Here is a 17,258-nt window from a genome sequence, read left to right as displayed (position 1 = left end):
TTTTCAAAATTTGGAGTGTTTTTCTTTGCCACTAAGCTCGGCTTTTAACCGGCTTAAGTAGCAACGAGGGGCATCTGTGAACACCCCAAATTTTTCAAAATCTTTTAAATATCCCCTTTTTGCCCCTGATTTCATTTTCTGAGCAATTGAGTCACTTTTAAATCTAAATTCCAATACATTTCTCAAGTTTTACTGAAATTAAATTCATTTTATATGTTTAAATTGATTTCGGATCCGGATCCATTGTTCAGATCCAAATCTGAGTCTTATTGTCCAACTTTTAAATTAAAATTACAGAAAATACCAAAAATAGTTTTTAAATAGCTCGGGCAGTCCATCTGACATCCATTTGGGTCCATCGTGTTGTATTTCTCAAAACGAGTTTTAAAACTTGAACATTTTCTCAAAACCTGGACCCAAACCCATTTTTTGAAAAAAAAATCCCAAAATAACCTTGATTTTTCAGAAAACGCCTTTCTTCTGTAAATATTTTGAAATTTTGTAAAATTAGTTTAAATTTCTTAGTTTTTAGGGTTTTATTCTAAAAATATCAAATATATATATATAGAAAATAAAGAAAAGAACAAAAAAATAATAAAATAAAAAGAAAAAAAATATAGTTTAGAAAAACCTCCTTTTTTAAAATACCCTTTTTCTAAAAAAACCCTTTTGAAAATTGTTTTTTATGAAGAACCACCTTTAGAAAACTCTCGAAAGGAGCCCCCTTTTTAGAAAAATCTTAAAAGTAAAGGGGGTTCATTGAAAATCCCCTTTAGGGTTTTCTCATTGAGAACCCTTCACAAGAGGGGAGATGGCGAGAACAGTGCCACCCTCCCTCTCTCGCTCTCTCTCTCAGCCTTCCCGATTCTTCGACCCTCCTCTTTAAAATCAGCAAAGGAGGAAACCCCAGCGGACCGCTTCTCACCCCCGCACCTTCCTTCATCTTCAGGATCGCTTTTCACCCCTCCATCCTCCTGTGTATACGACTCTTCTTCATTCACTCTTCTCCTCTCTCTTATTTTTCCTTCTTGCTTTATTTTTCCACCATGTATTCGTTCAGCCCTAGCAATACAGGTTAGTCCTGCAATGAAGGGCCAAGGTAAGTGTCGTCTCCTTCATTTTTTTTTTCACCTTAACGCAACCATCGTGGTGTCATTTTGTTTATTGCAAAACTGACCTGCGTATATGCAAGATTAATAGGAACGAATGTGTTCCAACAAATTTTTCTTTCTTTCTTTCTTTTTATTATTTTTTTTCAATTTCTGTTTGTGTTACGATCTGTTCTTTTTTTTTTTCCTTGATTCCTGTTTTATTTCCAGTTTCTCTGATTCTTGCTTGATTTTTCGATTTTAATTTCGTTTTGATTCCCTGTTTTAACCCTCCTCCATTCCTTCATACGGGAGTATTTTCATTTTGGTTTTATATTCCAGGTTATATCAGATTTATTTGAATGCCCGAAATCCACTGTCTATGCCAGTGGGTTTGCATTTTTTTCTTCTCTTCACATAGGTTTGGTTTCCACCACCATGTTCTGAGTTAGTATGGCGACTACCTTTGCTTGATTCGGAAACGTATGCATTTCAGAGGCCTCAATAGCAAGGATTTTGGGTGTTTTGGTGTTGAATCTCATCCAGAATAGTACAAACTGCCTCTAGGTTTGGAGGCTTTCTTGTTTCTTTTTTTTTTTTCTTCCTTGATTTTCGGATGGCGAGTTATTGGAGGTGTTTTTGCTTTTTTTTTCCCCTTCTTTTCTTTTCTTCATTCCTCTTGAATCTGATCCCGTAATAGGAACAAGATCATGTTAGTTCTGCTTATCACGCAGATTGGCTAGTTGGAATCTGTCTAGCAAATAAGGGTTCTAAATTAAATAACATGTTCTCCTTTGGTTTATGATATGATCTTTTTTCGAACTTGATCTATAATATGAATTATGGATTATATTGTTCTGATACGTGGTTTAATTAACTGGATGGGTTGTCGATTCTGCTTATAATTTTATTTAGACAGTAATTGGATTATATGTTGGTTTTGTCTCTCATTTTGCCTTGATATAGCAAAGCCACATCAGTTTGGGCATGTAGACTCTTCGGTGAATGCATATGCGCCTTTGAACATACAACTTGGAGCAAATGTACAAATTGGTTCTGTGAAATTGGGCACTTCAGGTTCTATTTGTAAGAATAATTTGAGCAATAGTACCTCGTACAAACCAAACATGACCATGTCGGTTTCGATGAGGGACTTGGATTCTGCTTTTCAAGGAGCTGGACAAAAGGCACACATTGGTGGTTCGTCTGTTATAATGGATTGTGCTCCGCTGCTAAGCTCTACAAAAGGCAGTGATGTGATGCAGAATTGTTATCATGGACCAGTTGATTAAAATGTTTGTTTGTATTCTGTAACTCAAGCTAACATAATCTCTTATTCTCGAGCATTATCATTTCCAACACTTTACCTGTTCTTACAGTTGTAGCTTATCTTTACCTTTAGATGTTCTAAAGTCACCTGTAGCATGGTAGCATGGTTTTTGAATCTTTTCTATTGCAGTTGTTTTTTTTGGGCAGGCCTTAGAAGTACCAGAATTATTGAAGATTATACGTGCAAGCCACTATCAGGGTGGGGATGTTTTGAAAATTTTGTTGAGGAGTCCTTGGGGTTTATCCCTGTTGATTCTGGTTTTGATGTGTGGGCTGGAAACGTATGTGGTATGCGTTGGAAGCCATAGTCATATTTCCATTTTTGGAAGTAACAAGGAGTTCTGGGATTGGAGTTGGGAGGAACTGGATCTGTATAAACTTTCAATTGTGACTGATTATGTTGATAAGTTCTAAAATTTTCTTTGTTGGGCATTGACAAGGAACTGTAATGGCTTTATCAGCATTTACTCAGCCGGATATAGCAGAGATGGTTGCAGTTGCATCTCTTAAATGTCCTATATCTGGATCATATTAGTTCCCACTTTGTTCTTCAAGCGGTTAGTGTACATCTCGATCAGATGTTGTTGACAATGGGCATGCGTCAGCTTGACTTCTGGAGTGATATATGCATCTGATCTGATCCGGGCATAATTAGAGATGGTTTGCTCATAACTCAAAGGGCATATGATTGGCTAACTGCCTCACCCTCAAAGAAAATAAAAAAAACGCATCTCTTATCTATTGCAGGTTTGCTTACTCATGTGCAGGTTAGTAGAAACAATTAATTCCATGTAAGTTTTGGTGGTTTATTTGAGAAATAATTCATTCCCTAGGTGCTTACCATGATTTGTCAACTTACTCTTATTTTGAATCGTGAGATAGAAGGTCTGCCTTCCATGCCACCATATTCCATTTCATTTTTTTTTTGTATCTCAGTAACCTTAGGATAGGTTTCATATCCCAAACCGAGATTTCCCATCTCGCTATGCTGGCAAAACTATATTTAAATCCAAAGTTTCCTGCAAATTGACAAACATTTGTTTATAGGATCTGAGAAACAAGGATCACCACAGAAGTCCTGCCCTTCTTCAATCTCGCTGTAATCGCTAAAGTCTGCTAAGAAGGAAAAACGATGCATCTAGCAGGAATTAGTGTTGTAGATCCCCTTTCAGCTTTACCATTCAGACTCGTGTCGATTTGACTATTCCAAAGCTTTTGATGTTTAAAGACATATGTTTTGCTCAGAACTTATAGATGCCTGAGATTCTGACACATGAAGAAAGTTGTTTACTCTGCAATGTGGAAACAGTATCCTGAAGAGTTTCTTAGGACAAAACAAAGCAGAAGATAACCTCTGGTTGCCAGAAATAAAGATACAGTCCATGAATGGGCATGTAGAGGATGAAATGAGATGTGTTCACGGACAGGGACTGCATTCCAAAAAACAATCAGACCTATATGATTGATTACCATGGGTCAGAGATTAGCAGAGGTGGGAGCACTGTTGAAGCTGCTACCTCAAGTGATCAACCATCTCCTTTACAACATTAGCATCAGTTGCCTCTTTGTCGACCCAACCTTATTCACTCAACACCCACATCAGAAATTTTGCTTGCCTCAAAGCTTAAGGGACCTATTGAGGTTGATGTGCTAAAATAGCAAAGATGATGGTTTTGTTCATCATCAGAAACCCTGTAATGATGCCTGGCTACATGTGCCCTGCTCATGAATATTTCAAAGCTATAGAGGAGAACAAACCAAAAATCGAGTTCCATGCGTTGCAAGGCATAAGGTAGAGGTCGATCACAGCTTGCTTGAGCTGTAGGCAAAAAGGTATGCAGTTTTGATTTCGAGCTACGTTCTTATTTGAATATATCAAAGCCCATTCATGATTTCAAGACCACATCCTGTATATACATTCAATGATATATAGTAAGTCCATATATTAAATTTTGTTGGAGAATATTTTATAATTTGAGAGGTATGGATCTGCAAAGTTGAGTGTAGAAATAATGTATGCATTGTATATTCATGCATTTCTTGTTTCATGACCATTTGATTTCAATTTTCTGAATGCATGTCCAGTTGTAATTTGACCATTTACATAGCTCAAAAGAATTTATGATTGAGGATCCTATTAGAGGTTTCTCATTTGGCTTCATAACATCTTCATATTACACCTTGTATTTCTTAAATTCATTTCATTCTTACATTTTTCATTCTTGTATTTCTTATCTCATTATATTTTCCATCTCTCATTTCATCATATTCTTGCATCCCCTATATCTATTAGTAATATGATGCATTATATATATATATATATATATATATATATATATATATATATATATATATATATTGCTCATTGGATTAGACTTTATTATATGTATATAGGGTTTCTAACTCCGTTTTGCAGGGGATATATGGAAAATGTTGATTTCTCCCTTAGATTAGAAGTCAATCATCCCAAATCTCCTTTCAATGATTGTAATAGTTAGATATCAATGAAAATTTACATTTCCAACTTTTAGATAGAATGAATGAGCATTGTAAATATCATAAATTACTTATTTTCATGCTTTTTACCTTTATTTTTCAAAATCTCACAAATGAGAACACGAATGGTACGTGCACCATTTCGTAAGAGGTAATTAATCCTAAGTTGATGATTTACATAAATGGCCATAGTCAGGATGTAAACAAAACTTAAGATTTTTTTTATCTTTTATAAAACAACACTGGGTCCACACTGGATCCTTTTCAAAAATCATTATATTTTCAAATATTTCTTTCTTTTATTTGAGTTTAACTTAAAATTGGCTCAAAATATATACCAATGGCCATAGTCAGGGTATATTGAAAGTTAATTTCATTTTAAACTCTATAAAAGCCCAAAATATATTTTATTCTTCACCTGAATTTAAATATAGATTATTATATGATACATTCAATGACCATAGTCAGGGATGTATTATATCTTCAATCTTATTTCAATTCATGTAAAGAATGAAATATGGTTTTCAAAACCCAATTTAAAAAATCTTTAAATTCATTTATCATTTAGGATAGAATTGCATCATATTTTCAAAATTCTTTTTTATAAATCCAAGTGATTTCCTTCAGATATCTTTTTCACTTCTCAAATCAATTTTCAACTCTTGTAAATCCAAAAATCATTTTTAGATTCTAACTTTAAATTCAAAGTCCAATTTGACTTTGAAATTTATTTGTATATCCAAAATTCAAATTCTAATTCAAATCAAATTTCAAAGTCCAATTTAAACTTTGAAATTTCTGATTCATCTCTTGATTCCCAATTCAAACTTTAAATTCAAAGTCCAGTTTGACTTTAAAATTCATTTGTATACTCAAAATTCAATTTTCCAAAATTCATTGTCAAGATTCAAATTCAAATTCAAATTCAATATCTCAAAATTCCATTTTCAAAGTTCAATCTAACTTTGAAACTTCTGATTCATCTTCTCATTTCAAGTTCAAAATCAAGTTTATTTTCTTATCCTCATAATCCTCTTGAGATTGGTTCTGAATCTCAAGATTCAAGTCTTTTTCTAAGTTTTAAATTCAATCTGGGTTTTCAAAAACTCATATCCATCTTCAAAGTCCCATTTGGACTTTCAAAGTCCAAGATCCAAAGTTAGAATTCAATCTCAATCCATTTTTTTAGGATCCAGAATCCAATGCCACATTGGATCTCAGACTTCAGATCCAAATCCATTTTAGGATCTAGAATCCGATTCTACTTTGGATCTCAGACTTCAGACCTAATTTCACTTTAGGATCCATAATTCAATTCTACTTTGGATCTCAGACTTTAGATCCAATTTCACTTTAGGATCCAAAATCCAATTCCACTTTGGATCTCAGACTTCAAATCCGACTCCATTTTTAGGATCCAGAATCCAATTCTACTTTGGACCTCAGAGTTCAGATCTAAATCCATCTTGAGATCCAAATTTCGGATTTGAATTCCAGATTTCAAATCAAATTCTATTTTCAATTCCAACTTTCAAATCCAATTCCATTTCATTTCCAGATTTCAAATCTAATTTCATTTTCAGATCTCATCTGAACTTCCTAAATCCATTTCTATGCCATTTGGATTTTTCAAATCCATCCTAATTTCAAATCTTAAATTCAATTCCATTTCAAATTTTATCTCTTCTCCTAAATCTAAGTTCAAAGTCCATCTTCTAAAACTTTGAAAATCTCCTTTCTTTCCCTTTTACCTCAGCTTTAAATCATCCTTTTTCAAAATTCAAAGATCTATTCTTCCCACTCTGATTATTTCAAAGACTCAGAACTTCTCTCTCAAGTTCTAAGTTAGATTTAATCATTCAGAAATCATTTCTTCACTTCATTATCAAGTCTATCTCAGAATACTTGGAAATTTTCAAAAAAACATTTTTTTCAAAAGAGCATACATCTTTGCATTGCACAAGCATGATTCTTTGTGCATTTAGACTTAGGATAAATTCTTAGATAATATTTAGGCAAAGCATAAGGCATAAATTTGATCCTTGGTTCGATTACCCATGGTAAAGGCGCCAGGAATGGTCGAACCTTGTACCGACAAGCGAATCCCGTCTCTCCATTTTCCCGCAATATATTTCAAAACGAAGGTGAGTTAATTTTCTAAATATTTTCAAATTAAGGTCAAGTGAGACCCCGCAAAAGAGTTCCTCTTCTTCTCTTCCATTCTTTTCTCTTCTCTCTTTCTTTTCTGTCTTTTATTCTTCTCCCTTCAAAAAGGAGGAAAATAGAGGTTAGAAAAGGAAAAGAGAAGGAAGAGAGAGAAACCACAAAGAGAGGAAAAATTTTGCGATGATCACAGTTTTAAATCTGTGATCATCGCAAATTTTTTTCTCTCGCATGGTTTTTTTCTCTTCCTTCTCTTTTTCATTTCTATACTTTATTCCCTCCTTTTTGAAGGGAGAAAATAAAAGACAGAAAAGAAGAGAGAAGAGAAAAGAAAAGAAAGAGAAGAGAGAGAGGAATTCTTTTGCGGGGTCTCACTTGACCTTAATTTTAGAAATATTTGAGAAAATGACTCGCCTCCATTATGAAACATTTACGGGAAAACTGAGAGACGGGATCCGCTCGTCAGTACGAGGATCGACCGTTCCTAGTGCCTTTATCAGAGGTAATCGAACCAAGGGTCGAATTCATGCCTTTTGCTTTGCTAAAATATTATCTAAGAATTTATCCTAAGTCTAAATGCACAAAGAATCATGCTTGTGCAAATGCAAGGATGTATGCTCTTTCGAAAATGATTTTGGAAATTTCTCCAAGTATTTCTGAGATGAATCTGATAATAGAGTGATGTCTTTTTGCAATCGTTGTAAATTTTGAAAAGATTTTTAAATGTAAAACATGTGAAAACGAGACATCAAATAATAAAAACCGGTTCTCACTAGTGGATGAGACCGAGTCGAACTCAGGGAACGGGAATATTTCGTATTCAAGTACACAAATCTAAACTATTCTTTATTGCCAAATTATTGAAATGTAAAAATGTTCAGAAAAGGTAAAAACAACTAACTATTACAACAAATGAATACCCTTCGCAGAGGGCGTAAAGTGCAATATTTACAAACCCAATTAAATGCCTAATTCTAAACTGAAAAGTAAAAAGAATCTTCTACTCTTCGTACTTCGTGTCACGTAATCGCTTCCGCTCCAGTCTGTGCTATCCTGCACAGTTCAAATGAACACGAGCAGTACCAGAGCTAGAACATGAAAGAAATGATAAAAGACATCTAAATGACTAATTACAATCGAAAAACTAATTCTAATTAAATCTACTAACCAATTAACTAATTAGAAAACAATTAACTAACAATTACTTAACTAATAACTAATGATTACTTAACAAAAGCTGAATGTAAAAACAAAACAGGAAATTAGAAAAAAAACCGAAAATAGAAAATTACTAAATGACTAAAACATGAATTCAAGGATTTGTAAAACAGGAATTTGCTGAATGAAGGTAAAGAAACTTAAAAATTTCAGAAAACAAAATATGAGAAAAATAGGAAAATCAGGACATGAATTTCAAAAAAGAAAGTAAATGAAACAGAAATTTAACAAGTGAACAATAAAACCGAATGTTAATGCAATGCAAGACATATAAAAAAAAAAACAAACAGGAACTTAATGCAATGAAAAATACTGTAACATTACTAACAATTCAGGAAAAATATGAAATGGAAAACTTGAAAAATGAATTTAACGAAAGCATATAATGAATGTAAAAGCAAGAAAAACAGAAAATTACAACATTCAGGAAAATAAGAACATGCTATGCTTCAAACAAAAATTTAAAAACAGGAAATTCAAACAGAAATCTACTCTATGTGATGAATGAAAAATAGAATTCAATAACAAATAATGAACTACTTATGAAACTAAAATACAGATCTAAGTAACTACTTAACAAAATACAAATCAGAAAATGAACAGAAAAAGGAAAAAAATATGAAACATAACTATCGGTTTTTTTTTTTTTCTTTTGTTTTAAATTTTTTTTATTCTGTTTTTCATAATCAATATAGCTGAAGAAAAAACATTAACAAAGCTGAAAAAGAAGAAGAAGAAGAGAAGAAGATTAAGAAGAAATCGGAAGAAGAAGAAGAAAAACTGAAAATCGGAGGAAGAAGAAGAAGAAGAAGAAATAGAAGATGGAGATCAGATTGGAAAAAGAAGAAGAAGAAAATCTGAAGGAGAAGAAGAAAGAAGAAATAGGATGAAGAAGAAATAAAGAAGAAGAAGAAAATAAGAGGAAAAATCGGGATAAGAAGAAGAAGAAGAAGATATCAGAAGAGAAGAACCAGACTTACCGTGAATCACACCTGGAATGGTTAGAAAAGAAGTTGGTCATCCACCGTGCACCATCGCCGGAATGAGGATCCATCACCACCACCTGTTGAGGAAGATGAGAAAAATAGGTAGAAGAGGAAGAAAGAGGTAAGAAGGGGCCGATGTTGGTGGAGGAGAAGGAGAAAGGAGGGAAAGAGAGGGAAAGAAGGGAAAGAGGGCAAGGTTCAGGCGTACAGGGGAGACGCCCATTTTTTCTGAGTTTGGGGTTTTTAAAAAGTAACGAACCGGTTTGAAACAGATGCAAACCGGTTCAAGCCGGTTTGTTTATTTATTTATTTTTTTAAAAGCAAACCGGGTGAACCGGTTTGTGTTTATTTTTGCAATTTTCAAAAATCAAAAACTATATAAAATTTTCAAAGATTTAAAAACAAAACTTATTTATGAAGAACTAAAAAAACTATTCTAAATTTTTTTTTTCTAAACAAAACAAACACTTAAAATGAAAAAATATTTTTCTATATTATTTTTTTTATTTCATTTTTAATTGCAAACTAAAACTAAACTACTTATAACAAAAACTAAAATATGTATAAAAATGTAAAAATAAAACTATTTTTCATGCATTTTCTATTTTTAAATCATTTTAGCACATTTACTCGAAAACTAACATAAAATTGGGTTTTTGAAACATTATTTTATAAAATCATGCATATTTAAATGTTAATAAACCCTGAATTATATGCATGATCATAGAGTAAAGAAATGACTTTTAACTTTAGAACTTAAGATTTTTGAAGTTCCAAGTTTTGCAATAATCAGAGCTTTTGAAAGATAAATCTAGACTTTAGAAGGAATGTTTTTTTTAAGTTGAGATGAAGGAAGAAGAAAGGAAAATTCAAAGTCATAAATGGATTTTGAATCTGCATAAAGATGAAATGGAATTGAATTCTAATTTTGAAGTTTGAAATCAAAATGAAATATGGGAAATCTAAATAGAATTGAGAAATGGGATTGATTTGAAAGTTGAAATTCAAGATAGAATTTGAATCCTAAGTCTGGATTTTAAATTGAGATCAAAATTGAATTCTGGATTTAGAATCCAAAAATGGGAATTGGATTTGAAATTTAGGATGAAATGGAATTGAATTTAAGAATTTGGAATTGAGGGTAGAAGTTGATTTAAAATCTGGAATTCAAGGTGGAATTTGAATCCAAAGTCTGAATTCTAAATAGAGTTGAGATTTAAAATTGAATTCTGAATTTAGAATCCTAAATGGGAATTCTATCTGAGATCTGGGATCCAAGATGAAATTGGATTCTGAAATTTTAAATGGAATTGGATCCAAGATTTGGAATCCAAGATGGAATTTGGATCTGAAGTCTGAGATCAAAGTGGAACTCGGTTCTGGATCCTAAAATGGATTTTGGATCTGAATCTGAGATCCAAGATGGAGTTGAATTCTGGATCCTAAAATAGATTTTGGATCTGAGGTCTGAGATCCCAAAAGTGGAGATTATGCTTGGGAATCTGGACCCAAGTTGGGATTTAGGGCCTAATTTTTTATTTGGATTCTGAAAAGTCCAAATAGGACTTTTAAAGATGGATCTGGGTTTTGAAAACCCAGATTTGAATTTAAAATTTTAAGAAGGGTCAAGTTTTGAGATTCAGAATCAATCTCAAACTTTGATTTTTGATTTTAAAGATAAGAAAATGAACTTGATCTTTTGAAGTAGAAGATGACTTTAAAGTTAAATTGAACTTTGAAGTTTGGATTTTTGATTTAAAAATTGAAGTTTGAATACAACACGAATTTGAAATTTTAAAGTTAATTTGAACTTTGAAATTGAATTTAAATCTTGAAAATGAGATTGGATCTTGAATCTATAAATGAGTTTTGATCTGAGAAATGAAGGGAAAGAATCACTTGGAATTTTGAAAAGGGAATTTTGAAAATATGATGCAATTCTATCCTAAAGGATGAATGAATTTGAATAATTTTGAAATTGGATTTTGAAAAGCTATTCCATTCTTTAAATGAATTAAAAATGAGATTGAAGATATAATACATCCCTGACTATGGTCATTGAAGGTATTATATAATAACCACATTTAAATTCAAGTGAATAATAAAATACATTTTGGTGCTTTTATAGAAATTAAAATGAAATCAACTCTCAATATACCTTGACTATGGCCATTGGTATATATATTGAATTAATTTTAAATTAAATTCTGATAAAAGAGGAAAATATTTCAAGAAAATATGATGATCCAGTGTGGATCCAGTGTTATTTTATAAAAGATAAAAATACTAAGTTTTGTTTACATCCTGACTATGGCCATTGATGTAAATCATCAACTTAGGATTAATTACCTCTTACGAAATGGTGCATGTGCCATTCGTGTTGCCATTTGTGAGAATTTGAGAAATAAAGAAAAAAAATGCATGAAAACAAGCAATTCATGATGTTTACAATGCTCATTCATTCTACCTAAAAGCAGGAAATGTAAAGAATTCTCATTATATCTAACTATCACAATCTTTGAAACTGAATTTTGAAACAAGTTCTCTAATCCGAGATGATTTTCCATAACTTCCCTGCAAAGAAACGAGTTAGCATAACGCAAGAGAAAACACTTTGTTGAGAGAAAAATTGTATATGAATGTGTTGATTCTAATACCAGATGCTATATTTATGATGAATGAGAAAGGCATATACAAATGGGTGAAGTCAAGAACTAGGATGGTCCAAGATGAAATATGGTAGTTTATGATGATCCACCATAGGAAAGAAGGGATCTAGTGGTCCATTGTGAACCACTGTGAAAGAAAAACTACTATAGTTAATGAACTATTATAGTCAAGAAGGATTACAGAGGTTCTTTGTGAACCATTGCAAAAGATAACTATTGTAATAGTTTTTGACAAATTGTTATAAAATGAAAGTGGACCATGGTGGTTCATGGTGAACCACCATGAAACATGTAGCAACTATGGTGGTTCTTGATGGACCACCATAGAAAGGAAAGAATATGGTGGCCATGTATTATTATCATGCCCAAACACGATGGGTACAATGATTAGCAAAAGGGGCATGACCAAAAATACAACTGAGAATAATTAGTGACTAGCAAGATGCACTGCTAAATTGGAGAATTTCAGCAATTTAATAAGTGTAAATACATTGCTAACCCACTAATGAAAACAAATTTCATAGCCAAAGAATTTAAATACATTGTTAATATACAAAACTGAGAAATACTCAGCAAAATGCATTTGAATAACAACATGAATGTTTACGAGTGGGGATATATTGAAAGTGCTGAACGTGGTGTGTTATCACAAATGGCAAGGGTGCAAAAATTTGTGTAAGGGAACATGCAAGTGATAAAAAGGTGGAGTGTTGTAAGTGTATGGATCTTACTATACCTATAGGTTAAAATGGAAAAATATACATACCTTGGTGCTGGGATGGAACACTGTGGTGGCTGTTGTAGGCGCAGGAAGTGGCTGAAAAGAGGATGTGATAGAGGCGGGAAAAAGGGACATACCTTCAACCCATGCGATGTGACCATCACTATCCTCTGGATTTGTCAATTTCTAGAGATTCTGGGAACCTTAGGTTGGCTACTGTTGAGAGATGGAATGACTTTGCTGCGCCAATACTCTGGTTTGAAATTTCATTACGCCTAACCTTTTGAACATAGATGAAGATAAGCATGGCTTTTGTGAGGAAACATTGCCCTCGTTAGCTCTATGATATTACAGTAGACCTGAATATATGATATCTACACAGGCTTTATCACATTTCCTGCTGTTTAAGTGTCCCACGACAACTTTGGGGGGGGGGGGGGGGGGGGAAGGAATTTGCATCAAACTGACGCTACCACAGAATTTTCCCATTCATATATACTTCAACCAAATGGAAGATCCACTAACAAGCATATACGACACATGATGTTGTTAAAACCATATTGAGAGATTGTGAACACCCGAAATTTTTCAAAATCTTTTAAATATTTCCTTCTTGCCCCTAACTTCATCTTTTGAGCAAAATGAGCCATTTTTAAATCTAAATTCCAGCTCATTTCTCAAGTTTTACTAAAATTAAATTCATTCTATATGTTTAAATTGATTTCAGATCTGGATCCATTGTCCAGATCCAAATCTGAGCCTCGTTGTCTAACTTTTAAAATAAAATTACAGAAAATACCAAAAATAGTTTTTAAAATAGCTCGGACAGTCCATCCGACATCTGTTTGAATCCATCATGTTGTATTTCTCGATTCGAGTGTCAAAACTCGAACATTTTCTCAAAACCTGGGTCCAAACCCATTTTCTGAAGAAATTTCCTCTAAATAACCTCGAAAACCTCCTTTTTGTAAATATTTCTCAAAAATACAAAAAAAAATTAGTTTTCCTTGTTTTGCCGTACAGTTTAGGATTTTTATTCTAAAAATACAAAAAAAATGTAGAAATACCAAGAAAAGAACAACAAAAATAATAAATGAAGGAAATTACAAAAAAATGTTTTTTTAAGACTCGTTTTTAGAAAAATTTATTTTAAAAGACCCTTTTTGGAATTTTTTTAGAAAAATCCCCTTTAACCAAAGTTAGGGTTTCTCGAACTGAGGCTTTTTCTCTCTTCAACACATTTTCACAAACCCTCCTTCCAGAGGGATCCTCTCCCCCTCTCGCCCGAACCTCTTCCATCCTCCCCCTCTCGCCCGAACCTCTTCCATCCTCCCTCTCTTGCCCAAATCTCCCCATGTGCGAGCTCCTCCATCTCCCAATCTCCGTCCATCTGCAACAAACCTCCATTTTCATCCTCCATCGCCCAGCCACCCATCTAAGCCCTTCATCGCCAACCGAAATCTCCATTCTCGATCCTTCTTCTTATCCCTACATAAACAAACATAGCCCTTCCTTCTTCGGCATCGCTCTTCACTCCCGCATGTCCCCTTCTTCAGCTTCTTTCAGGTCGTCTTCACCCCTCCCCTTTCCTGTACAGAGCATTCTCTTATTTTCCTTCACAATGGCCCGTCTCCTACCTTTCCATTATTATCCGTTCAATCGATTTTTCCATCCATTTTGCGCCATCTGAGCTTTTGCAAGGGCTTCTGAAGGATTCCATCTAGCTTTCACCATCAGCCAACATCGATCTGCTTCATAAATTCCGCATCCCCTGCCTTCCTCCTTCTCCTTCAGAGTGTCGGCAAAAACTCAGGTAAATAACCACCATCTTCTCTCTTCCGGCAAACATTTCTTCTTCTTTTTTTTTTTCTACATTCTCTGATTTCTTCTTTCCAGCATCTTCCCTTTTTTTTTTACTAAAGCAATATGATGTAACATCAGTCTGCTTATCGCAGCTCTGATTTACATTTTGCAACAAAAAAAAATTACCCTTCACCGGGTTACATCCCCCTTGCCGTTTGTATATTTTTCAGTTTTCTGCATTATTGGTTTCTGTTTTCATTTCATATCGCTTGTAATTGGATGGCCGCACTCTTTTTTTTTTTATGGCAATTCTTAGACTCATATCGTTCTAGCAATATGATTACCTATATATATCGTATTTGCTTAATTTTATCTTATCGTGCGTTTATTTTCTGATCCGATATCAACAAGCGTGTGTGCTCTGCATCTTGCTTCCGATAAATCGTCTGAACCCATGAACATCAGTACGTTAGTTCATCTGCAACCCTTCCTTACCGTGTATCTGCATATTAGCCTATGACATTTCATGATATCTGCTCATTCTTGTACCATCGTATGTTCTTATGTTCCATTTTTTTTTATTGCAATACATGTTTGCCTTTGTTCATCATATCCCTGGTATAAATTGTTCACCGTGTATTGTTGAGTGGCCATCCAGTATTTCTGCACACACACCATTTCCCTTTTTCCATGGTTTGTTATCCCACCATCGATGTGATTCCACATTTGTTTTAGTTTGTGGGTCTATATTCAGCAAATTAAAATAGCCTCAATCAAATACCCGACATGGTCTCTGGTTCTGGGAGCCAGGAGTACCATCTTTCTATCATTTTTTTTTCTTTCTTTTTTTTTTTATTCATCAGGTCAGATTCATGGCTTGGGCTAGTCTGTTACATTTTGGATCCTTTCTCATCATGATGGCTCTTCTTGTAAAGGAATTGTTGTTTTCATCTATGGACTGGTTTTGATCATGATTTTGGTGCACAGCCTCACTCTTTGTATCTGCAAACATGGTTCGCCATGACATAACCTCGTAATGGAAAAAATGCAGATGCCTTTCTCTTTACATATTTCTGATATATGGGTCCACATGATTAGTTGGAGCAATCAATAAGATATCAATGAGAAGATAATGTCGTTGGACTACCATCACTTCAAGGCAGAAATTAAGACTATTGATTCACAGGATTCTTTCAATGGTGGTGTAGTTGTTTTAGTGACTGGATCCCTTTCGGGAGAAGACAACTCAAGCAGGAAATTCACCCAGTCATTCTTCCTAGCTCCTCAAGACAAAGGCTATTATGTTCTAAATGATGTGTTCAGGCCATTGGATGAAACAGAAGTGCATGATGATGGTTCTACACTAACTAATGGCATTAGTGAAACTTCTCCCAAAGCTCCCTTGACACCAGAGAATGAAACCTCTGAAATTCAAGTTCAGCATGCATTAGATTCTGCAACACTACCAACAGAAGATGTCAACAGCGGTGAGGAAGTGATTGCTACTTCTTACCATGAAGAAAGCTCCGTGGATGAAGAAGTTGATGCCGCGGGAGGGACTGTTGATGCAGCTCCAAAGGAACTGCAACCGATGGTTGAGCCTTCTACTTTGGTTCAGGAAGAGCCTGTTAAAAAATCATATGCATCTATTGTCAAGGTTATGAGGAACAACACAGGGAGTGCTCCAGTTAGTGTGCCTGCCACTGTGCGGGTAGCACGTCCAAGCACTGAGCGACCAGCTGTTGTTCAAGCTGTGCCTGTTCCAATATCTGAACCTTCAGCACCTACTAACAACAATTCCTCTGATAAGGATGGAGAAGCTGATGGTCGCTCTATTTACATACGAAACCTGCCCATGAATGCTGTTGAGGTCCAACTTGAGGATGAGTTTAAAAAGTTTAGAACCATCAAGCCTGAGGGTATTCAAGTGAGAAGCAATAAGCAACAAGGATTTTGCTATGGTTTTGTGGAGTTTGAGACTTCATCTACTGTTCAAGATGCACCTGAGCCTGGTAGCAGTGCTGGGTACTAAGCACATTGCACTCTGATGGTTTTATAGTGTCAAATTAAGTCTATAGTCCAATAAACAAAGGCGGTTGACCCATACACAGGATTTCAATCTTACAGAAATCGTCCTCTGTAATCATCTTCACAAACAACAACAAAAAGGTGGTTTCATACCTCCTACAACATTGGCAGTCCATACTTCAAGTCTGGCTCTGGAAGTGGTTATCTTCCAAATGGCCAGTAAAATCTGTTGTTAACTCTCTTGGCACCACCATAGGGATGACAACACCCTTTTCCCTGGGTGGAGTGATTGAAAAGCTGCTAGTTCTTCTTTAGATTACCCACAATTGTAGAAGATAACTATGGCAGTTTCTGCACTAGGGCTCAAGACAGTATCTGCGAGTTATCAAATGGCTTTTACAATATGTAGGTGAACAAAATCCCAAAGGAGTCTGGGTTGCTAGTAAGATCCAAGGAACAAGATTGTCATTGCTTAATAGTCACCAGGTATGTCTACCGGCTGCATTTCATATGAATGGCACTTGTTGCCATTAGTCATGGATGTCCTTTGTTTGGGGAACCAAGATGGCCTTCCAACTGTTTGGGTGGTACCTGCATAGACTCTCACTTACAGTGACCACCCACTGAAATTTCCCCTTTTTGTTGCATCTATGTAATATATCTTCATGTGCCACCATTGTGATCCCTCCACTTAAGTCCAACTATCATCTTTATCCCCTGCATTACCTATGATTCATATTTCACCCTGTCATCACAA

The 17,258-nt window shown here is 34.5% G+C and overlaps 1 pseudogene; it reads left to right on the top strand.

Moving 5' to 3' along the window:
• Window positions 1–15,605: 15,605 nt before the first annotated feature.
• LOC149826817 (nuclear transport factor 2 pseudogene) lies at window positions 15,606–16,505 on the top strand (annotated as a pseudogene).
• Window positions 16,506–17,258: the final 753 nt, after the last annotated feature.

Source organism: Nuphar pumila, chromosome 10 (assembly GCF_984573655.1).
Source record: "Nuphar pumila chromosome 10, dmNupPumi1.hap1.1, whole genome shotgun sequence".
Classification (NCBI taxonomy): Eukaryota; Viridiplantae; Streptophyta; class Magnoliopsida; order Nymphaeales; family Nymphaeaceae; genus Nuphar; species Nuphar pumila.
The sequence above is the reverse complement of the archived record's forward strand: the minus strand, read 5'-3'. Positions and strand labels throughout refer to the sequence as shown.